Here is a 23937-nt window from a genome sequence, read left to right on the forward strand (position 1 = left end):
GCCTCGTCCAACCTGGTCTTGAACACTGCCAGGGATGGAGCATTCACAGCCTCCCTGGGCAACCCATTCCAGTGCCTCACCACCCTAACAGGAAAGAATTTCCTTCTTATATCCAATCTAAACTTCCCCTGTTTCAGTTTGAACCCGTTACCCCTTGTCCTATCACTACAGTCCCTAATGAAGAGTCCCTCCCCAGCATCCCTATAGGCCCCCTTCAGCTACTGGAAGGCTGCTAGGAGGTCTCCACGCAGCCTTCTCTTCTCCAGGCTGAACAGCCCCAACTTTCTCAGCCTGTCTTCATATGGAAGGTGCTCCAGTCCCCTGACCATCCGCATGGCCCTTCTCCGGACTTGTTCCAACAGTTCCATGCCGTTTTTATGTTGAGCACACCAGAACTGCACACAATACTCCAGGTGAGGTCTCACAAGAGCAGAGCAGAGCAGAGGGCAGGATCACCTCCTTTGACCTGCTGGTCACGTTCCTTTTCATGCAGCCCAGGATACAGTTGGCTTTCTGGGCTGCAAGCGCACACTGCTGGCTCATGTTCATTTTCTCATCAACCAACACCGCCAAGTCCTTCTCTGCAGGGCTGCTCTGAATCTCTTCTCTGCCCAACCTGTAGCTGGAGCTGGGATTGCTCCGACCCAGGGGTAGGACCCTGCACTTGTCATGGTTAAACTTCATGAAGTTGGCATCAGCCCACCTCACAAGCGTGCCAAGGTCCCTCTGGATGGCATTCCTTCCCTCCAGGGTATCAACTGAACCACACAGCTTGGTGCCATCGGCAAACTTGCTGAGGGTGCACTCAATCCCACTGTCCATGTCACCAACAAAGATGTTGAACAAGACCGGTCCCAACACTGATCCCTGAGGGACACCACTCATTACTGGTCTCCAGCCGGACATTGAGCCATTGACCACAACTCTTTGTGTGCGGCCATCCAGCCAGTGCTTTATCCACCGAGTGGTCCATCCATCAAAACGATGTCTCTCCAATTTAGAGACAAGGATGTCGTGAGGGACAGTGTCAAAAGCTTTACACAAGTCCAGGTAGATGGCATCAACTGCTCTACCCCTGTCCATCAGTTCCGTAGCCCCATCATAGAAGGCCACCAAATTGGTCAGGCAGGATTTCCCCTCAGTGAAGCCATGCTGGCTGTCACCAAGCACCTTGTTGATTTTCATGTGCCTTAGCATGCCATCCAGGAGAATCTGCTCCAAGATTTTGCCAGGCACAGAGGTGAGACTGACTGGTCTGTAATTCCAAGGCCATCCATTTTCCCTTTCTTGAAAATGGGGGTTTTATTTCCCTTTTTCCAGTCATCGGGAACTTCACCTGACTGCCATGTTTTCTCAAATATGATGGCCAGGGGCTTAGCAACTTCATTTGCCAGCTCCTTCAGGACCCGCAGATGGATCTCATCAGGACCCATGGACTTGTGCATGTTCAGATTTTTAAGATGGTCTTGAACCAGTTCCTCTCCTACAGTGGGCCCAAGGTCTTCATTCTCACAGTCCCTGCGTCTGCCTTCCAAGACTTGGGTGGTTTGGTCAGAGCCTTTGCCAGTGAAGACCGAGGCAAAGAAGTCATTCAGAACCTCAGCCTTCTCCAAATCCTGTGTAGCCAGTTCTCCTGAGAGCTTCCTGAGGGGGCCTACATCCTCCTTAGTCTGTTTTTTATTTGCTATGTACCTGTAGAATCCCTTCCTGTTATCTTTAATACCTCTAGCTAAGTTTAATTCTAACTGGCCTTAGCTTTCCTAACCTGGTCCCTAGCTTCTCGGACAACATCCCTGTACTCTTCCCATGCCACCTGTCCTTGCTTCCACTTATTATAAGCCTCTTTTTTCATTTGAATTTTCCTCAGGAGCTCCTTATCCATCCAAGGAGGTCTCCTGGCCCTCCTGCTGCACTTCCTTCTAGTTGGGATGCAACACTCCTGAGCCTGTAGCAGGTGATCCTTGAATATTAACCAAGAGTCTTGGGCCCCCCTGCCCTCTAGGGCTGTATCCCATGGAACCTTACTAAGCAGGTTCCTGAAGAGGCCAAAATCTGCTCTTTTGAAGTCCAGGTCAGTGAGCTTGCTGCACGCTCTTCTCACTGTCCTGAGGATCTCAAATTCGAGCATCTCATGATCGCTGCATCCAAGGCTGCCCTGGAGAGTCACATTCCAATGAGCCCTTCCCTGTTGGTGAGCACAAGGTCAAGCATGGCACCTCTCCTTGTCGGCTCCTCTATTACTTGCAGAAGGAAGTTGTCTTCTACACAATTGAGGAACCTCCTGGACTGCTTGTGCCGGGCCGTACCGTCCTTCCAACAGATGTCAGGGTGGTTGAAGTCACCCATGAGAACAAGGGCCTGTGAGCATGAAGCTTTTCCTATCTGTCTATGGAGTGCTTCATCTGCAGGTTCTCCTTGATCAGGCGGTCTGTAACAGATCCCCACAGTAATGTCTCCCATAGCTATATTCCCTTTAACCCTGACCCACAAACTCTCTGTGGACTGCTCACCTGTCCCCAGACAGAGTTTTTATCTTGGTTTTGTAACTTGGTCTTTATTTTGGGAGAAGACATGGACACAAACTGCACACAGTACAAGATTAAACTGCTGTTTGAGGTGTATGTCTGCCCTGTAACATCAAAAGAACCTTTACTGTTATTTTCCTTTTAATCTTTGCTATTTGGGACCATCATGCCATAAACCAGCATGTACATTCACAAGCAGAGCAGAATACAACATGGCTTATACTGTTGAAAATATCCCAGTGTTGCCTTTGAGATTCGCTGGCATAAAGAACAAGCTGACTGTTAAGTTTGATACCTACACAACCACAGTGATATCTGTTGCATAGACATAAGTAACAGCAGATGAAATGAAAATATCCCTAAACTACACAGAAAAACATCAGCCAAGAAAAAGCCCCTAGCACAATGAAAGAAAATGACATTGCTGGAAAAAAAAGCAATAAACTGGCAAAGGCAGGATTTAGTATCCACTGTCAGCCTGAGCAGAGTCTGATCCTTTAAAGCCTACAACAAGACCTTGGCTCCCACATGGCTACCATCTAACTGTATGGATTTGGAAGTCAGTAATTCACTGAAGTGATAAACAGATGTCCAAGTACTTTTGAAAGCAGTTAAGTGTCAGCTATGGAGAAGAATGAACTTCTGATCAATCTTGGCAACCAATACAGAGTTCAATAACCACTTATCTCTATGGTTATTCATAAAAGAATATGAAAATAATTGGCACACATGATAAGGAAGCCCGGGTGCCTGCTGTGGCACAGGGCAGCTAGCATGGAGCAGTGCCAGAAAGTGTGTGCCAATCTTCCCTTTTTTGCCTGATCCACAGAGGGAGCAGTTGTTCCACACACTTTATATTCTGTAACTCCAGCTGTATAACCCATACCCCCACTGCTGCTGAAGCTGCAACCCATCGGCTCAGCACAAGTTAGACTTGCAAAGCAGGCTAACGTACAGCTATTTTAACATCATGCACAGATAGATCTAAGAGAAAGATGGCAGAATTTGTTCATGTCCTAAGCTACATCTCATTATGCAGAAAGATTCAGGACAGAGCTCCATATGTTTGCCCTAATAGTTTCAAGGAACCAAGCACAGGTGAAGAGCTGCTGCCTACCAAATTTCAAGCAAATGGCTCAGAACAGAAAAAGCTTCAGGTAAGCACAGAAGTGGCATGAAATACCGAAAGGAACAGCAGTAAGCTTGCATGACAGAATTGTGAACAAAAGTTCTGCAAGCCTTTAGTAGCTACAGGATCCAAACAACTTATTCTTTTTATTGAGGTTAGGCTATCCTTAATGATGCTGAGAAAGTTCCAAAAGAGCGAAAGCCTACTCCCACAGACAACCAAATTGACTGTAATTATGTCTGCTTTTATGTATAAATACATTTGGGAAGATAGAGGTAGTAGTGTGGAAAATTAAAAGCAGGTCACAAGAACTAAGAATTAAGGTCTGGAAGACATGGCAATCAGGAGAACGGCAAAATAACATGCCAAAAATATGATCTGAAAAAAATCTGAAAACAGATTGTGTACAGATGATGGTATCAGTTTACTAAAAGAAGGAAGCAAGTCCAGGTCTCTCCAGAGACAGTAGGAAAACTCTTAGTGATGAATACTTAAATACAGGTTTGAGAAAGCTGGGAAGCAAAGCAGTATGAGTTACTGCTCTGGTTTAATAGAGTAAAGAATAATTAAAATGTCTAAAATACTTTTAAACAAAGAAATTAGATAAGAACCACACTGCCTATTAGTAAAACAAAAATGCAAAATGCAGGATCAATTTAGTTTATTAAATACAAATGTTTCATTTAGGGGAGGAGTAGGTTTTGAACTTGGACTCCTGTACTGCTACCAGAATGAAATGTCTGTGTGTCTGTGCTCAGAAAAAAAAAAAATTGGTGCTGTTTTGTTTTTTGGTTGAGGATTCAGAATTTATTAATCCATTCAAATTTGTTCCTAATTCTGCTTTTATAGCAGCCATAGGCAGACTCTTGTTACGGGAGCATAGTTACAATATGGGAAAGAGGAAAAAAGCCATCAACAGATCCCTGGAATAGCAGTATATTCCCCATGAATACAGCTCTCAGACAAAGAATACATCATAATTCGTTTGTTTCTTTTGAAGGCAAAAAAAAAATAATAAATCATCACTGGAAAACACAGACACTACATCTGAAAATCTGGGACTTAAACCCAGGTTGCTGACACTAGCAACAGTGTCTTTAAAAAGATGCGTTACCTGCCACAGGTGAGAAAAAGCACACTTTCACTCCTATTTGTGAAAAGGACAATCTTTTGTCATGTCATTGCTACAACCGTGTTGAAAGCACGTAAGAGGAAAGAAGGGCAAGCCTTTAAGAAGATGGGCACAGGTGCTGGGAACCAGGTTCTCCTGCTTCCTAGCCCTGCTCTTTTCACCTACATCACCACCACCGCTGCTCTGAGAGTGTCCACATGGCTCAATTTGAGCATTTACTAAGCTAAATCAAGAACGCTAATGAGTATTAGTTGCACGGTGTGCTTGCCTGCTCCTGGTAACAAGCATTCACTTGGAAATGTGGAAGTAAAGCTGCACATTGTTCCAGGGAGCCAAGCAAGTAGGATGGTAACAGGTTTTGGTCACCTCTATCTTCCACACAGCCCTGCCTGTTATTTGGTAAAAAGGAAACCACATCTCCGGAGCGATCTATGAACTGTGTGTTCTGTGATCTCTGTCGATCTCTGACTTTGTTTGTTCTTTTCCCAGAGAATGACCTTGTTATCTAGCCCAAACCAGAACAGCCTTGCAAAGGCTCTTCCATTCTCCGTTTTCTGTCTTAATAGCAATTGTTCCCTAACAAAGTTAGCATAACACAAACCCATCTTATCACATTAGACTCTAATTAGAGTTCTGCTAAGCAACACTCCTCCAGAAAATAACACAAGAGGAAAAAGGTTAGTTTGTGTGTGGATATGTACGACATTCAAACTGATGTGCATTCTTACTATCTATGATCAAGCTTTTTCACTAACAACACAGTGAATAAAGGTCTGAATGCTCCCATTTTTCCTACAGTGTTAGCCTGTTGTGTCAGGAAAGCTGCATCAACAGTTTTCCATCCTACACTGTCTCCCTCTCAGTCCTTGAGGCAAGCTCACATGCTTCCCCCCCCCCCCAGTGACAAACACTAAAAAAGACAAGACTAGCTTTTCTGCCACACATTTTAGAAAAACAGACAAAAAAAAAAAAGAAAAATAGAGAACAGGGTGCTTCAGTTAGTAGTTCAGATCACATTAATTCATCTGAGCTGCTCTGTGTGACTTTTCCATGACCAATAGAAATACATGACATGTACCTACAGAACATGAAATATTTCAACGTTTTTGTGGCAATCATCTTTTGTACACTGCAAGTGGAGCCTCGCCATGGTGTTTTTAATCTATACTCTTAGTACCAGTAAACTGCAGAGGTACATCCCCATTAACTGCACAGAAAACTTTCAAGCACTCAAGTTCAGATCTTCATCCAGAGACTGCATTTCTACTAACACTGACCTGGAAAAGTGGGTAGAGCCCCTACCTGCCTCAGATAAATGATGAAAATATGTCACATGTATAAAATGTCTTATTAAACAGTGGATCCTGACTCTAGCCCCTCTCACAGCAGGGGTCACCCAGAATAACCAGCCTAATAGAAACCCTGTGGTGTTTGGTCAGCATTGGCCTCTGGACTTATTTCAAGATCTGGTGTGTTGCCCAGCCGAGGAGATCTATATAAACACCAAGGGTGCCTGCTCTGAAGTTACTTAAACAAAGTGGTAGTCTGGTTCCCTTTCTGCTCTTCTCCTGTCATCATCTTTGTGCTGGCACCAGTGCTCACAAAGCTATGAGAAGACTCTAAACACAGGATGCTAAAAAAAAAAAAACAAACCCCAAAAAACCAATCACCAAGCAAAAAGAGTCTGCTCTCAGTCATTCACCATGGGCTGGTGAACTCCAGTGCCAGCACAGAGAATGAGATGGATGAGGAGAGAACGGGCAGTCAGGGGAAAATGAAGCAGGTCCATTACTAGCTCACTAGCAACCTTTAATTACTCTGGATTAAAGTTCTGAAGGAACCACACCCCAAGAAATATTCTGCCTTCATGGTGCAATGCATGTAATAAACACTAGCAGAGCTGATCGCATCTGGCCACAGATGGATGAGCTCAAGACCCATCCTCCTCCTGCTGTGTCTTTGTGGGTCTGACTCTGCCAGGTGAACTCACTGGTGAGAAAACAGGCTTGCAGAGATGAAGGCAAGGAGACTTGCTTCATGAATTGTGTGTATTACACTTGACTAAAACCTGAAAACACTCCAGCCCAGAACCTGGTTAGCTGCTTTCTCCCAGTCACTAAGGCTTGTGACTTGAACCACAGCAGACCGTTTTACCCTCACAAAGCCAGTTCAGCTTATAGAATGCTAGAGTAAAGGCTACTCCTGGACAAAGACCAAAATAGTTTTACTTACCTTTTTTTTTAAACTCCTGGGATTTCATTTTCTGTAATTCTGCATTTCACCAGGAGCCACTCTTATTTACACTGTAATGGTAGAAGTTGAATTTGGTGTGCCGGTCCAAATCTATGCTTACACCAATAGCATCAGGCAACAAGTGTTTTTGAAAACAAATTTAGCTTTACAAAAAGGTTTGCCAGCAGCTGCCTGTGGCAAACTGATTTATCAAAGTGCCTCAACCTCACTGGGTGACACTATTAAGAAACTTTCAACATACTTGCTCGCACTGCTATGCAGATGTATTCAGAGGAAATTTGGAACTGATATCCAAAGGATTACCACAACTCTTGCAAATGCCAAAATCTAACATATAGCTAGCTACACATGAGGTGTTTGTTTCACATCATGTGGCTAAGTGCACTGCAGCAGCAACTTATCTGGCAAAAATTACTGTGAATGGTTGGGACTAGCTGCTTGATTATTAGACTCGAACCTAGATGACAGCAGTTGTGATCTCTTGCAACACAGAGGCTAGCAGGTATCTCCCCAAAACACCTATAGTGAGCATAAGAAAAGCAGTGATTTTTATCATTTTTTAAAGCCACGCATTCTCAACTTATCAGGTTCAACTTTAATTCTCTCATGCTCCACAATACCAAACTTTTATCCATACGTTGTCAAGACTTGACTACTAATTTTTACCCTCATAATCAGCCCTACCAAATTATCATTACATGAGAAATAAGGTGCTCCATAACACTGCAGGCATCATGCCCTTACTTGTCCAGACCCTAGCAGATACAGATGGTTTCACACCCCTCTCACATAAATTAATTCACATTTGCACAGTGAATTGTGAAGACCCACCAGCAGCACTTTTATCTGTTACCTCAGTAAGACACTGCAGAGTCCCAGGCAGTATCCATTTATCTGAATATCTTTATCAGGCAGTGATCTGTGTTACAGGAAAGTCTCAGCATGCAGTCCCACTCCCACTTTTTAGGTAGGCAAGCTGTGCCATAAGGGCCACGCACAAAAAGCATTTGCACTGAATGCATACTACCATGACCCTCTTTCAAAACTGAGCGAGAGTGCTCCATTACAAAAGCCTTTCTACAGCCATCTGTTGTTAATGGAACATCCTCAAGATATGACTGCTCTCTGCAGTACAAGCACCAACTCATTTTCAAAGCACCTCCAAAATGAACTTTAATGTGTTAATCCAGATTGGTAGTTTTCAAGAAACAGCAACTCATCTTTAGGCTTCAATTTAGAGCATGTTCACAAGTATGTAAACACATGTTTACATTCCTCTCACTTCAGTAAGAGCTATTCCAACACACTAAAGATAACTTTGATCCTTCAAATAAATTATTTGCATAACCTTAAGATGTCCAAGGCCAGCAGCTGTGGGGATGGGGGTGGAGGGAAGGCAGCACTTCCGATTTAAAACATGCAAAAATACTGTTTAATATGAAATTTCAATTTATAATTGGAGTATTTTCCTGATACATTTTAAGCATCTGGGCAGCTGTGCACCTCCAGAACTAAGCAGCAGTTATTTTGAAACAGGCTGATGATATGTTGTAATGTAGCAGTCCAGACTTAACAACAGCCTGGCATGCAGAAGCAGGATTTGTTGTGTGCAGCTGAACCCCCCTGCCCATCACAAAAGCGGCCGTATCGATCGTTTATTTTTACACACACACACACACCCCCCCCACCCCCACCCCCCATCCCAAGGTTCCGTCCTCCCCCTTTTCCGCCTCCTCGTCCCTATCCCTCTCCCCGAAATCTATTCGCGTAGGAGCGAAAAGGGTGAAAACCCTCCCGTTATCTTGTAGCACCCACCAGGGCTGGAAGCGGCGGCGGTGGTAAGGTGAGCCACCCTATACGAGCGCTGCCAAGTCAAAGTCGCCTCGCTCAGGATCAGCTAAAATAAAATAATTATACATGTAAAAAAACAAAATATGAACACACAGAAATTCCTAAAAATCCCCGCCCCAAACCAGCCAAACAAAACCAAAACACATACACACACACACGAAACAACAAAAAACAAAAACCAAAACCAAACCAAAACAAAAAAAAAACACCAAAAAACAAACCGAAACCGAAAAAAAACAACTAAGACCAAAAAACCACCACTATTAACCCCCTCCCGATCCCCCGCTACCCCATAACCCATCTACCGAGCCACGCCAGGCACAGCGGGCGGCAGCACGCCAGAAATCCAAAACAAAACAAAACAACACTAAACCCCAACCACTTCTTCGCTTTGTTCGTCCCGCTCCATGCCGCCTGCCCCGCGCTGAGCGGGGAAGCCTGCCCCTACAGCAGTCCGCCGAGCGCCCGTCCGGCTCTGCTCTCCCTCCGCTGCCTACCTCCCTGCCAGCAGCCGCCGTCGCTCCCGCGGACAGCTCAGCGCAGCTCACTTCACTTCACTTCACTTCAGCCCTGCCCAGCTCAGCTCAGCTCAGCCGAGCCGAGCGCAGTCCGAGCCGACAGCTGCCGAGCCTCCGCTCCGCTCTCGGCGACCCACCCCCGACGCCGACTCCAGTGCCACTGCCAGTAACCCGCGCCCTGCAGCGGCTCTTATAGGGCGGCGCGGAGCGTCCGCGGCGGGGTCGCCTGCCCCTTTCCCTGCTGGGGCCGCCCAGCAGCCTGCTTTTTTCCTTCCTTTAGTGTCCTCTCTGCTTCTTGTCTCTTCTTTCTCCTCTTTCCCTTCTCCTCTCTCCTTTTCCGATCCCTCGCTTTTTTATTTTTCCCTTTCCTTCTGCAGCGGCTGCTGTTTGGGGGCGGGAGGGAGGAGGGAGGGAACGCCGCTATTTGCATGTGGGCGTGCACATTGCAGCCAAAACCAAACGGCAGGGCTGTGCATCGTCGACCTTGTGCCCTGTTTCCGCGGCGGGATAGTGACCTGGCTTTAGCGAACTCCGCTCTCCCAGATGCGTGAGAGGCACCACAGTCCCTCGCCGGTGGCCTTTGCCGCGGAACGCGGGCAGAACCTGCAGGAACACGGGCGCTGAGCTACCTGTGGGGTCACCGCGCACCCACTGCCCTCGGCTCAGTGCCTGGCCCTCTCCCTGCATCGCCAGAGCTGGGCACAGCCGCATCCGCCTCTATCCAGCTACAGAGAGCTGGTCTGGCAGGAATCAGTAGTGACCAACCTCAACAGGACCAGAATCTGTCCTCCAGGTCCCTTATGGGGAGGAAAAAGACAAGGAACTGTGAAGACTAACACGCCGATGCTTATCTGTAAATTAGGATGAATTCCGTCACGTCAGTTGTTGGAGAAACAGACAACTTTAAAAGCAAAACTTTTTTTTTTTTAAAAAAAAAACCTTGGGTTTATTTTTAAAGGTTTACAGTGCCCAACCTGACTTGCTGCAAACACAGAATCCATAAATGAGTCTTTTAGCTACCTGAGAAATGGCCTCTGCTATTGATCTTAGCAATTACTAAATTCTCAGCTGAGCTGACAGTGTCACAGTTCCTCATCCTCCCCAGTGGGGTTCTCCCCTAGAAACATCACCCATCACAAAACCCATACCAAAATCTGTGCTTATTACATGGCCCACCTAAAACCACCGCAGCACTGTCTGTGAAAGGATAGCAGTGCATTTTGAGTGCATAAAATGCTCTGTGAATAGAAGCAAGTAATGCACAAAAGGCAGGCAACTCTAAATTATGGTTCTCTCTACAGACATAATGCACTGCCATTGCCCTTGTGCAGTGAAGTGGTTGATGTTATCATTCATGCTGTTAATGCTTTGCCTTATTAGGAGCAATCTGGATGATACATGGTTACTGAGGGAACTGTATCTTTCAGTTTCCTGACTTATATTTCAATACTCAGCCTACCACCATTGTATTTTTTCAAGTGGCATAGAAATACAAATACCAGAAAGCAAACTCCAGAGATCTCGGGCTGATTGTAATCTGCCATGATACTGTGTACTGGAGTCTCACAGACAGCAATAAACATTCAAACTAATAATGCAGAACCTTCTACGCTGAATAAAAGCTGACACATTCATTTCAACAATGACCCTAACTCTTCCCTGGGTCACCATCTCACGGAGCTGCTCAGGGCTGGACAAAATGAAAAAGCTCCTGATTCTGACCTTGTTTTCCCCAATGTATAACTTCATCAACCTGAACATACTCGCTCTGTACCTTTAGCTGGTTGGAAAACTGAAACAAAAATTGTGTCTTTAATGTATAAATGCAGCTGCGTGTTTTCCCCCATATACTAGAGCTTCCCATTGTAACACATTTCCAAACATTTACTGGATTGTGATTTCAAATTCTAAAACAAATAATTTCAGCCTGTTTACTCAGAACACAGGGAGAAAGAGTACGTTTCGTTTACTGCGAACAGAGTGTTACAGCTCATCCCACGTAGGAAGAATTTGAAAGAGTGGGGCATACCGCACAGGGTTTTAAAAAAGAGTTAGTGACCTGACATCAGTGGAAACAATGCTACTTCAATACCAAAGAGCTGAAAATTGACCTATACTGCTGTCTCCTTAATCCAGGTTCCTCTAAGGAGAGTGCTGGGGTTTTAAGTATCAACATAAGGGTGAGTTTTTTCAGTTCTGGAAACTGGTATCAGTGGCAACTTCTATAGCATTTAGAGATCATCTTCCAATAAGCCAGCTAATATACAGCTGCTCATGAGAAGCAAATGGAGTGTTTAATTTGCTCTATTAAAATACCCATAGGGTGGTGGGAAATCTGTGAACCACTGGACAGGACTTCCTCACTTTTGCATTTGTCTGGTTGCATGAGAGTGGTGTCAAGTCACTGAGAGACAAGCACTGACAAATGGTAGAAGAAGGATGATGGGAGGCAGGGGCATAGTTAGATCTAATGCCTAGGCTGTACAAACACAAAGTCAATAGCCACACTGGGAATAGTTTCTAAGAATAACACTGACTGTACTCTTATTTAGGTGGCTTGAGTTTTCAGAGTGGATGAGCACATGCAACTCCTATAGATTTCTCAAAGACATTTGTATCTCCAGTCTCACATCCACAGCAAGCACTATGCTGGCTTTTTTGTGTTCTGTGGAAGGTGTGATAGATCTCTGCAGGCAAAGCAATCTCAACCAGGGAATTCTGCTTAATTTCATTTATTAGCAGCTAACACAAAATTTCAGCCACTGGCTGGGATACTGAGGGGAGAAAGAGATGACATAAACAATTAAATGCTTAGGGAAAGACCTTTTCTCCTCCCTCCCCAAGCTCAGCTCCAGTTAAACACCTCTCCTATCCCTTTCCTAGTTTCAACATCCCTTGCTTTAAAAGGTGTTACACTCAGACCCTCCCAATTCCTTCTGCGAGGCACTGGGCAGTGTGATAAGTTGGGGTCAGCACATAATGTTTTTTTTCCTTCTGTTCCTTGCTTTTTACTCATTTCCCTTCTCTGTTCCTTGCCTCTTGCTGTTCCTCTGCTTCACAGTGAATCCTCCACTGTCCACAGTTCCTTCCAGGGTTCCCCATGCTCTGGCATAGAGTGCCTCCTTCCAAGACTGTGTCTCTCCATGTTTCTCTTCTCCTTCCTCCTCCTCCATCTCCTCACAGACCTCCCCACATCTCCTCCAGTGTCTTCTGCCCTAAAGGCTGCTGCCTCACACAAATATGGGTGAGCAGAGGTGCCATGCGCTGCTGTCATTAGTTGACCTTTTGGCATACAGTGGGTTGCTTTCATTTCTTTCAAAGCTGGCTGAAAGCAGCACTGACTGGCACAGAAGAGTTCATGGCCTCCTCCCTTATAGCCCCTTGCTATTAAAAGCCTGACAGTTATGCCCAGCATACAGTTCCCACAATATGCACTTTCAGATTAGACCTGATCCTTTCTTCTCTTCCAGAGGCTAGTATTCTCCTCCAACCTATTCCCTCACTACAATGTCCTTTTGCAAGTAGGAACAAGCAGCCCATACTGGGGTCCAAGGCTGGGTGCAAGGGAAGAGCTACAGAGCTGCAAAGGGACTGTAAGCTACATCAGTTATTGAGAAATCAGAGGACACATAAATTGCTGTTCATGGAAAAGACATTATGTAGTGCAATGAAGGGGTGGAACTGAAGATTTGGAAGTATCGTGTTGTTGCTAAGGAGGAAGTTGTTTCTTCATACTTGTAAATTCTACAAGGCAAAACACACCATTGTTAAGATTGATGACTTCTGCAAGATTGATGACTTCTTACATCAGGATACTAGAGAAGACTGTGGGTTTAAAGCACATCAAGAAATGCCTTTGCATAAACTGAAGAGGTCTAAGACAATTTTCAGCTATAAAAAAAAGCCACAGTTTAAGACACCTTTTGTGGTCAGCTGTTGACATATTTCACCTGGAAACCCAAGCTCTTTTTAGCCCTCAATGATCTAGTTAGAACTAAGTTCAGGAAGCTGGAAAGGTAGCAGATTAGTAATACTTATATTCAGAAAATTACTTTTCAAAGAGCTTTGCTCACCTCTTTTCTATTACTTGACAGTGTTGTAGCACAACTTCAATATTCCTCACTATTTTATCTTGGGATACACACTGGAGGTTAATCTGCATTTCAAGCATCTCCTCTCTCTTGCTTTACTCTCCCTTGATTTGCAATATCTGAGTCAGAGGATGGTGACAGCTTTTATAAGGTTTTCCTGGAAGGAGCTTCTTACTTTTAGTAAGAAATAATTGCATTGTCATTATTTTACAGCTTCAATTTATATTTCCTAACGTGCATTAGTCATCCCTCCCTGGTTTACAGCCCAGCGTGTACAAGTGACTCCATCATGCTGTTTACTGCAACCTGCCACACTCGCTTTTCTTCCTACCTTTCTATTTACAGAAACACAGGTAACTGGCAGATGCTGTTTAGATGTTCCACTTGGACAGAAACAGGAGGGGCTAAGGTTTAAATGCCCCTATGTTCTCCATTGTACCCTGAAGCAGAGAAGCTCCCAAGTGCTTATCTGTGCCATGTGAAGAAGCAAATCCATGAAGTTACTGCTCTCCTATCAAAGAACTCACAGGCCTGTCCCAGTGCCTGCTAAGGGAAAAAGAGCTTGCTCTCATCCTCTCCATCTCAATATAAATATAGGCTTCAAACTGGTTGCAGTCATTAATGAGATGGTTCTAGGTCCTTTAAATAAAATGTAAGTACACTGAAGCTCAGATATGAGCAAGCCATGATTTAAGCAGTTATGGGTTACATTTCTTATTGTAACATACCTCATGTTTAAGAAGGGTGATTTAAAAGCCATCTCTCATGATGGTTGTTTGCCAAATGACTGCTGTTATTTTGAGAGCCTTTTACCACAAACATAGCCTTGTAATTTCTCACAAACACTTAACATTAAATATAAGGAAAATTAAATCTGTAGTTGTTTATATGCAACAGGTGCTCTGGAGCTCACTGTTAACAAAATTACTACCTTTTGGACGTAAAATACACATGCAGCCAAATATTTAGGTGGTAAAAATTCTTTGACTTTGCCAGAAATGAGCTGATTTTCCCAACTATGGATCTAACCTATAGTTACAGAGCAAAGAAAGTATGTAGAGTCACCAACTAAAATACTGGAAGCTTATATAAGGTAGCAATTTTAATTTTACATTAGCTTTCTCCCTTTCTTAGGTTCCCCAGAGGTATTCTGCATAAAGATGTGAATGCATTTTTGTGTTAGCATTTCAACCTTCCTCAGTGCAATCTTTTAAAATTAGCCCAAACCAGGACTCCTGCAGAAGTAGTGCACGCCATTTGCATTGCCAGTCAACGTTTATAGGGATAGACTGACCTGCATGAGTCAGGGTTTCTGTGGGAGCAATGTCATTGGATGGGTAGCTATGCAAAATGTAAAAAATTCAGTGTGAACATAGCCCATACTTAAAAATTCTGCATTTCATCTCCCATGATAAATGTCCATGTTAGTAACACCCCCAGTGCTTGGAATAGAGAAGCAAAAATTCATCATAAACCAGAATTGAAGCCTCATAGACACGGAACCCAATCAAATGCAAAGAAAGACAAATGAAAGGATGCAATGTGGTTTTATCTAACCTCAGCTAAGGCACTGATGGACACATCTTCACTGGTGTGAAATGGATCGACCAGGATGTAAACTTCACCAACTTGGCCCATGAGATTAAAGATAAAATGGTCAACTGGCAAAATTTCCTTCTGTGCAGCCAAATGCTGCTGCTCATCAGTTGTAGCACTCTGGTTTCTCAGACAATTATTTAAGACAGGTCAAAATTTGTCTGTTTAAGATCCTTACTCCCTCAGTCTCATGAAACTCAATGCAACTTTCACCTGAATAAGGACTCCTATGCTGGGGGCATTACTACAAAAGCTGCATCCTTTTACATAGAGAGAATGTCTTGGAGTAGCTCCATTAAGTCAGCAGAGATGGGGGCTTCTGCGTTTGACTGCATATGCTGCCAATGCCCCCATAAATTTCAACTGTAAATAAAGTCAGCCCCTGATTAACAATCTCCTTTCATCCACAGCTGTAGGCAACAGCATTCAGTCCAAATCTTAGTGACAAGTTTAGGATCAGTTCAGGAAGTGATGTTTTTCCCTCACTAGACAACGACAGTCAAGAAGGGAAGGAAACGCGCTGTCACATGTTCAAAACTGGCCTATGAGCCAGAAGGAAAGAGGGAACTACTACCTAACTGTACAGCCTGCTTCAGCACCACTATGACCAGACACCCCAGAGGAAAGTGTGCTGTCCCTTGCCTCCCATCTTAACAGTTATAAGAGTTATACTCAGAGCAAGCCATCCTCAGGCCCTGGAAGGTTTTTGTTTATTTAGCCTCACTGCAATACAAAGGTCAGTGTGCCCCTTGGCCTTCACCCAAGCCAAGGTATGCTTTTAGGTTCTTCAGCTTCACAGCAGCTTCCTACAGCTCTCTCTGTACCCATCAAACCTCCATTGTGGAGATGGGGGAGTGTCTCTGTCCTTCTCCTGACAGCATCTCCACGTCTACGAGAAGGGAGGATACATCTTGTCTGCATGAACTACAATGCCCCTGAAGTAAGAGTCATGCCTTCTTCTTGTTGTTGCCAGAACCATTTGCTCCTCTTTTCCCATCCCTGGCCTCCACTGGGCTCATGAATACTCCATATTACTGAGCTTTTGTGTGTTCATACCATTCTACAAGGACTTGCTTTCCAGGAGGCAAGAAACACCTGTTTCATGATTCCTTTTCCAGGAATGACTTTTTCCAGATATAAGGCTGAGACCAGATTTTGCTTTTGTTCTCTTTATACAGACAGAGAAGAGCATTCTGCAAGTGAGCTTTAAAGGTGCCTCTGCAAATCTTGAGTTTCCCAAGATACCAAGATAAACTCATACTCCAGAATGAAAGACCTCCATTCAAACCCAAACATTTCCACAGCTGCTCGGAACTGTGAGCGAACTTCCACGCTTATACACAATACAGTCTGCTCTGTAGAGCCTACCGTGTTTTCCTGTCACTAAGTGTTCAGTTTGGGGGCTGCTTTGCACTGTGTTTTACATGAAAAATCAGGCATTTTTTTAGTCCTGCCAGCTGTTACTTTTTGCCCTGTTGAATAGCTTCACTTTCTGAATGTTCCAGCTCTTTTATCAAGGCAGCAGGTTTGACCTCTACATTCTTTAGCTACTTGCAGACATCCGGGACTGGATCTAGGGTGTAGCCAGCTTGCTCTGCCGACGTAAACCCCTTCTTGGCTCCAAAATGGTCCACATCCTGCTTTTGCTCATTTTGTCTTAATCTGAAGAACAGGATCTCCCTGTGCCTGTTAATTATCTCTGCAGCATCTACAGCAAGAGAACATGGTCCAGTTTAACCTTCTCTGGTGCCCCTCCGCCCTGTCTACCCATTACTGTGTAAACTTGTCAGGTAGTTGGAGAGGCTAATCCCATTGCTGCAAATGCCATCTTTGACTTGCCTCCAGTGTTGGCGCCAGAAGCTCTGCAGCCACTAGTCAGGATATCAACAATCTTCCCAGGGAATCAATAGATTCAAAATCTATTGTACATTTCCACAGAGACTCTGGTACCTAAGATACATCCTTTGTTATCATTCTTGGCCATTCTTCCTCTGTATCCCCATGTAGCATACACAAGTGTGAAATGCTGCCTCTTCGTTGGTCAGCATCAAAACTCACTAACTTCAGTATCCAGATCCTTCTTCTCCTTCAGCAGAATTTCTTCTGTTTCCGTTCAGAACTGTTCTTAGAGGACCTCCCTCATTTTGATGCTTCTGCTGCAGCATAATCCCACCTCCCTCTGTATCAAGTATAATGAAACCTTGTGGAGGCACTTTTGGAGAAGGGCAGGACAATCAACCTCCATTTCTCTGTCTTCAAGTCTTTACACAGTCATTCTACCCTGCTACACTTGCTCCTGGTCATGCTAGCCAGATCTTCCATAAAAACTAAAAATTCTGGAGCTTCTTATTTCTTCTATTAGCTGTTTCCTTCATTTCTTAGGCTTCAGAGTCCTGCACATAATTGTACAGGAATTAGCTAGCTTTACTGACTCTACTACCTTAAAAGGAACAAAACAATCCAGTCATTTTTTTCCCAAGTGAGGATCCACTAGATTGGGCCTTTCCTTGGCAGCCAGTAAAATATTTTCCCTTCCTTGAGAAAACCAGTGTCTTCAGCATTAGCAGTTGTTTTTCTTGATAGCCGTAAAATCTTGTCCACTACCTTACTGCACATTAAAGAAAGAAATTTATTGCAATTGCTGTACCCTGTGATCTTTGTCCAGGCTCCCTCCCTAAGCTGCTCATCACTGTTGACTTTCATACTTTCTAAAGGAAGTTATGATCAAGGACAGGTTTTTTGACTGAGATTTCCGGGACTTGTCTTAAGTGATGTGTGGGCTACTAAATCAGTGTAGCATACCAGAAAGAAGTCTACAGTGAAAATGATTCCCAGTAATCAGCCCAAAAGTATTAGTTTCCAAAAGAGCTATATAAAGAAATGGAAGGCATGAGAAAACTGATGGGTCTGTAACACCAACAAGGGGTGCACATACAGATGGATGCAAGACAAGTTTAATCGCTATGTTAGCATATAAAGCTCTCTTAAGGTTAGCCACACAATGAACATGCATTTTAGGTTTTGGCATATTCTGATTTATTTATTAAAATCAATGAAATATAACTTCGACAAATTCTTGCAATCCAGGTGCCAGAAACAGTGTTACCTCATAAGAAGCTATGATCAAGAAAAGTGTCAAGGAAACCTATACAATCTCATCTGCAAAAGTGGTGTTTTTCCATTAGTGCTTTTAGTAGTTCATACAACATGTTGCTATAATCATAAGGAATTAGGAATTAATAAAGCTTTGTAGAGTTACTTTAGTGCTCACACACCATTTTGTAATGCATCTGGTTATGATCACTTTTAGTGATTAATTAGATGGACTTTGGGTCTCATCCATTTCTGCTGGATTGTATTCCCTCTAAACACTGATTGGGCTGATCAAGTGGGTGTGACTTTGGTAGCTCAACTTCATATCCAGAGTTTCTTCACTGAGTATATTTCATGTTGAACTAATCCCACATGGACATTATTAATTTTTCTTTTCCCATTCCATTACCACTTTTCATCTAAAAAAGAAAAGAAACTATATGCATGTCTGTTAGCATAGAGAAGGCATCTTGTTTACAATACATGTTTACCATCCACCAATTTCTTTCACAGAACTCAGTCTTCCTCAGATTCAACCTGCTACTGATTGGGCTTAGTGAGTTTTTCTCTGGGACAGAAAGGTTCTGTGCAGCCTATCTGCATGTTCTGCAGTCCCTTAGTGCATCAAGGTAAAGGATTTCACTGACTCTGAAAAGTAAATTAAGGCTGGAATTTAAAAGCTGCCCAGCAATATTAGTCCTCAATTAAATAGGAAGTGTTTGTCCCAGTTTCTGCCACTTTAATGAACATGCTCGAAGTGATAGATTCAAAATTTCATTCTTGCTCTCTAAGACTGCTTTGGAAATTTTTTAGTTTTGGCATTCAGGTTTAATTTTTCTAGTTTGTTTTCATTTTTGATGAATGATCAAGTCAACCTCTCACAGAATAGTACCTCTGAAGCTGCCAAAACCCGCTAGAATTTCTTTGGGACATTCTGGGGTGATCACTCTGGAGCCACAATGGCTTACCTGCTTTCCTCTTCTATTTCTAATCATTGTGCACAATGATTAAGGGACGGTTTAAAGGTAATATTAACTAGCTGTTTATACATCCCTCAATATCCATGATAAATAACTCTCTGATAGCAGAAAGCTTATGCAAAATTCCCCCCTGTGCAATTACACATTAGATGTATAAGCACATAACATTGTGTAAATAAGGTAATACTGTGCCCTGAGTGGATTCCTGCATACAAGATCATATGCAGCAAGTGAGCTGTAGAGTATTACAGCTGGGAAAACTCAGGCTGCATAGATGGAACCAAGGCTGTAGAGCTAACTGAACTAACTGAAGCTTTTCTGCCCCCAGAATTAGCATTTAAAAATGGGAGATGGGTTTTCTAGCAAAGTAAGAATGAAAAAAATATCTGCTGGTTACAGAATAAAAAGAAGTTTTCTTAACCTAAATTGAAGTATAAAATGATTCCACCTTCTTTGTTCTTTTTTTTCTTTCTGCTGGCCTTACTGCCACCCTTTTTGATGGAAATATTAAAAAAAAAAAAAAAGGAAATAAAAAATAGCAACAAAAAACAAATACAAAAATCTCAGAAGGGCTGGAAAGAAATGTAAGACAATAAATAAAAAGAAAATGCCCTTGAAAAGAAAAAACTTTTCAGTTTTGGTTCAACCACAGATCTTTCAGAGAATAATTATTGATGTTTTTATCAGCTCTGATTACCTTGTTCTTCATTAGCTTGTTGCACATGGACAAACAGAATCAGCAGTGATTGGTGGATGCATTCCGATCCTGCCTACACAAGGATAAACGTCTTCAAGAGAAAAAAAAAAAAAAGTTCTTTCTTTTACCTTTTTTTTGGGTCATTTTTCAAGGAGAACTGAGCATCCTCTATGCATTAAGCAGCTTAGCTGCTCTTGGACCAGCTGTGTCCCTGCAGACTACAGCTGGAATATAACCCTTCTTCCATACTGCCACTTTGAAAAACTCACTACAACCTACCACTGAATGACAGTGTGAAACAGAAATCCATCTTTATTTACACTATTATCTTTACACTGATGTATCCTTAATTTCCCCCCTGTGTCAACCCATGGCATTTTTTCAACCAGTACTCTGGGTAAATCTGGCCAGTTATTCTGTTAGGAAAAGTTTAAGTCTGGTTAATCCTACTTTGGAAATACATGGTGAAGAAAATGATTTCTTGAGGGATCTTCTCATCCTGCTTTTCCACATCACTCACCCAACAAGGAGCAGGAAGTTACTAGAAAGTACACCTGAACACTGTATCGCAAACATGCTCAGCTGTACACACTGCCACAGAGGAGCTGGAAGAGGTATGAAAACAGCTATGGTGCCATGGCTGGAAGCCCTGTTATCACAGGAAAACATATGGTGAAAAATCCCACTATACTGTAACTGCTGAGAGGAGGACCAGCAGTCAGGAGTTTTGAAGCACCTCCTCTGTTCACACAGAATCAGCCACCGTGGGAATGTCAGTGTAAACTACTGCCAGTACTGTCACTGCTACCAGAGCTTTATGCAAGCCTCTGCACTTCAGGTTTCAGAATTTTCCAGCAATACAGGAGTTACAGGCTCCCCTTTCAACTGGAACTGACCAGAGACTTCAATGACCCACTGCTGTTCACAGATGCTCTCACTGTCTGGTACTATGCCTGCCATGCACTAAAAATTGTTTGATATATGGAATTTACCTGCTTGGTATTAGCAATTACTAGAAGTCAAACACACCCCTTTGCCACTTAAATTGCAATTTTAGAGAACATCCTCATTGACCAATCTTCTGGCATGTGTCTAAGATTTGATGATGTGTAGGTCTGTGTGCCTAAATCATTTGCCGAGGAAAACTCTGGTGAGGATAGACAAAGAAAAAGCAAGTCTGATTTTATAAAGAACAGCAATTAGGCTCGAGTTTGACCTGCGTCTTCGAATGTCAGCAATGATATACTTTGCACTTAACTAAATATTCCCTTACACACAGTGAGTTATCACAACTGCATGCAAATTGTGCATACATTTATCTCACCCACACTTTCCTGGGAATCACAAGACCCTGTCTCTTCCTGGTTTTTTGCTCCTGGGACTGATTTGCAGACAGTAAGGTTTTGCATTTCCATCTTTTCTCTTGCACTCCCTGGTGTGTCCTAGGTGGAGACTGCCAGCAGCTAAGCTTTGTTTTGTTGTTAGTATTCTATGGAGTACTGGAAGCAGCAGTATAGAGCAGATGGCAGGCCTTTCTCCTTTCTTTAGGATGCACCAACTGACTTGGAGCCGTGTATGGCCATGAAGTAGAGACTGAATGCAACAATACATCCACATAATGGTAATGGAGAGAAGGGCTCCAAAGCAACACATGTGACCCCACTTCTGACACTTCCACAAATCACTGCCACTCACCTTTGAATGAAGTTCCTCCCTGCTGCTCTGGATCAGAGGAGTCATTATGTTATGTTACTGGTGACCAGCTACAGCCAAAGACAAATTGTGCTCAGCTCCATATAAACACAAAATAGAGGAGAGTCTCCAGCCACAGACAGGACAAAACCAGGCCTTATCTTCCCTACATAATCAGTTTAAATCCAAGTGGTAAACTGCTGGTAAACTTAATTTCAGCCCTTCATATATTCATGGATCAAGAAAGCTATATTTTCTGCTAGTTAGAGACTCCAGTTTCATCAGCTACAATACTACTACTGATTTATATGAAGCTGCATTACAGAACCTGGGCCTTGCATGCACATAGTAAAGGAAAACGCTTTTCAAATTCTTCTGTCAAACCAATCTATGCGAAAAGCTTCCTACTGCCATATACAATGACATCTAAACCCTGCACAACTATAGTTAGCTGCAAGAAAACTTTAGAGATGGTTAAAACTGAGTCTCTTATAACAAAGTTTGGGCTTTTCAAATTCTCACAAGCATAATTAATTTCTCACATGTTTAATGAGCTTTAAATAAATGGATGAATCTTCATCCATTGGTGCTAATGCAACTATGCAAATTATACATGGGTGGGAATCTACATAGAGCACATTTTTATATCTCTTTCCTTTTTGACAAGAATTGTTTCTAAACCATCTAATCCACATTTATCCCAAGGACAAATGTAGCACAAAAGCAAATATCAACAAGCTTCCAGCTGGACAGACACAATTATCTCCATGGAATACCTAATGTGATTTAGTGTCTATGGCAGTTCAGACCTCATCCTCCCTTGTACTTTTCTCCTTCCTTCTTCTGTACAAAACAGATTACCTTTATTTCTCCCTGTCCCCATCCTGTACATACATCCCTCGTTAGTTAACAGTAGCCCGTGGAGCAGGACTCTTTGACTGGATAAACCAGGGTGCATCCAATGCTGCAGTTACATTACACGAGTGTGAAAGCCTAGCTCATGCACATGGGGAGCTTGCTTTTTCAAGTCAGCAAGTTGCTGAATTGCTGGGGCATGCTGCAAATATGTCTAATTACTGGAAGACATTTCTCCATCTCCATAGACCATTATATTGCTAGCTTAAACACAAACTGACTTAGAGTTTGTCTACACAATGAAGCTACTTCTTAGTAAGGAAGTGAATTTACAGCTGAACACTGTTCTTCTTAGGACAGATTCAGTGTGCAAGAAGTAAACTACTGTTTGGTCATGCTGAATATGGAGAATGGTGAATATTTGCTCAAGAATGACCCCCAGAAGACTATCCAGTGCAATGCAGATCAGCCTTGTGAGGCCTAGTGAAGACAAATATGCTGAATACACTGAAATATAACCAATGATAAAAAAGCTACAAGAAAACCATAGCTTTCCTGCAAAGTTATGTGATCCATTATTGATATACCTCTGCATCTTGCCAAACAGAAGGCAGGTTAACTGCTGGAAGATTAGCTCCTAAGCAGCCTGGGCAAAGGCTTTCACTATATCAGAGACACAGGCACACATGAGTGGGTTCTCCTGTTAGTCAGAGAGTTGTTAACAGAACTATTACATTTTCAAAATGAAAATTAGTCTTTCCTGATATTTGATTTCCTCTTTGTGCTGCGCTGCAAAATCTTCTGTCCTTCTATCTACCTCTTTCCTAAAACTCACCTCAAGAGTTCTTCACCAACAAACCTCTTCGTACTGGTTTGACTGTTCTTCTATTTACAGCTTAGCTGTTCTACCCATCAACCCAGCCCTTCCCTTTCCCCTTCCTTTTTCTCTTCCCCTTCTCCTTCTCCTTCCCTCCCTTCCATGCTCCTTTCTTTCCCTGCTTCTTACCTTCTCTTTTCTTTCCTTCCCTTCCCTTCCTTCCCTGTCCAGCATTATACACCATTCCTTCTTCACTACTTTTTGTCCCATCCTTTCTGTCTTAACACTGACTAGGAGGCAGTTAAACCTCCCTAAAACAAGGCTACAAAGCAAGCTACCCAATGGGAAGGTGACCATTTCGAGGCAAGGCTGCATACTTTGAAATACTCTTCCAGTTGTAACAGTTACAGAGAAATTTTCATTCTTACCCAGTACAGTAGGCCATGAATATGTTGATTTAACATAAACTTTGGCGTCACTTGTTTAGTCACAGTGCACCCATCGCGAGTGAAGGGTCTAGGTTCCATGCCCAGCTAAGCTACTGAGATGGTCAACTTGAAACACGGGTCTTATTACTTTTAAAACAGAAGTTTGGAATCATGATGACAATTATGTTACAGTTTCAGAGTATGCAGACTCAGATTTCACAAACGCATTGCACATGGCGCTGCCTTTCTAAGTGATCTGTAAGCAATAAAAGATGCAGTT

The 23937-nt window shown here is 43.1% G+C and overlaps 1 protein-coding gene across 3 annotated transcripts in view; it reads right to left on the bottom strand.

The window, feature by feature from the left end:
• Window positions 1-9531, bottom strand: part of ABCA1 (ATP binding cassette subfamily A member 1) — a 97526-nt gene extending 87995 nt beyond the window's left edge. For 2 of the 3 annotated variants that reach the window (XM_062609809.1, XM_062609805.1), the window contains exons 1-2: window positions 9388-9531; window positions 8855-8936 (exon numbers count right to left, since the gene is read on the bottom strand). The gene's annotated coding sequence lies outside the window, so the exon portion shown is untranslated. The remainder of the gene's footprint in view (window positions 1-8854; window positions 8937-9387) is intronic. The other variant, XM_062609806.1, reaches the window with a different exon arrangement.
• Between the last annotated feature and the right edge of the window lie 14406 nt (window positions 9532-23937).

Source organism: Pezoporus occidentalis, unplaced genomic scaffold (genome assembly GCF_034315485.1).
Source record: "Pezoporus occidentalis ecotype Australia unplaced genomic scaffold, CSIRO_AGI_Poc_V1 ctg140, whole genome shotgun sequence".
In the NCBI taxonomy this organism is placed as follows: domain Eukaryota; kingdom Metazoa; phylum Chordata; class Aves; order Psittaciformes; family Psittacidae; genus Pezoporus; species Pezoporus occidentalis.